The sequence below is a fragment of the Sapajus apella genome, unplaced genomic scaffold (genome assembly GCF_009761245.1).
Source record: "Sapajus apella isolate SASKATOON/1434 unplaced genomic scaffold, GSC_monkey_1.0 scaffold120, whole genome shotgun sequence".
In the NCBI taxonomy this organism is placed as follows: domain Eukaryota; kingdom Metazoa; phylum Chordata; class Mammalia; order Primates; family Cebidae; genus Sapajus; species Sapajus apella.
This window is the reverse complement of record NW_022437060.1, coordinates 1814307-1815600: the sequence shown is the minus strand read 5'-3', so window position 1 is coordinate 1815600 and position 1294 is coordinate 1814307.

Sequence of the window (1294 nt, the reverse complement as noted above, 5' to 3'; positions counted from 1 at the left end):
CATTATTTCTCCAAAATTTGGAAACTATTTTTGAGTATTCTTAACTTATGGCCATATAATTGTTTACATAAGGGCAATAAGAATCTGTTTTCTTTTGTAACAGTATTCAATTGTAGAAACTGGTTATTTTACCAAGGCTTTGACTGGAATGGTGTGCTTTACTTTAAGAAATTAAATTTGACTTATAGAGCCAATAAAAGCCTCTTGGGAAAACTGGCCTCATACCTTGTCTCCACAGTCCCTGTACAGGGTTCCTGACTTGTGATAATAAAGAATGTCACTTTCTGACAGGCTCAGGAGCATCAAATTATCTTGGGAACTTGATGGGTAAATAGGAAAGCAATTAACCCAACTCATGTAGATATTTGTTGGTGCAACTTGATGGCTGGGCTCAGCTTTAAAAAAGGTGTTATCTGAGATTCTTTATGGAACAAAATTCCATCAAAGTCAGTTTAAAAGAATCTATAAGGCAAGTAATTATTATTGCTGTACTTTATACAAATATTCAGGCCAAGTATAATAAGAGTACAGTTTATTCTGCAAACGAATCATTCCTAACATGATTTGTCTTTAGTAAAAATGGGAAATTGGAGAGAGTAAAAATATGTTACAAGAACTGTGGTACATTTGTTATTAGATTCTAGTCTCAAAAAGTTGTTTTTTAAGTTTTTTCCTGAATTTAGATGGGCTTTGCTTATTCCTATGAGCCAACCACTGATTTCTGGCTACTGCTCAGAAGAAACAAGAGGGATGGGTAATGTAAATATCTGGATCAATATTCTAATTCTGGGCACACATTGGAATCAGCTAGTGACCTTATATCTGCTTACTTTCAACAAATGCCCAGTTAATGGAATGCCTTCTTATTTCATTGGGGTAATTTTTGCGTACTTTACTTTACCGTTGTGGATTATATTGCTGTTGTACTGTTTGTGTAGGAATGCAGTTATAAGCTTACTGTATGTTTTCTTAAATTGAACTTAATCTTTTAGATATTACCTGTTGTTTGAACTCCCAGTTATAAATGGCCCTTACCATACCTACACTTCCTGACTGAGCTCCTCTCTACCCTAAATACCAGAAACCTTAATAGTTAGTTAGGCTGAAATATCATCATCATTATTCAGACCGAAGAAATTAGAGAAGGTGGATATTCATCCCTCTACAACCCTTAGGATTAAGGGTTCCCTTGTAAAAGGGAGAGGGGAGATAGGATCAGAAATGTTTTAATCAGAGCAACTCCATCTCAAACAGCAACTGGGTAAAATAAGCCTAAGACCTACTGGGATGCACT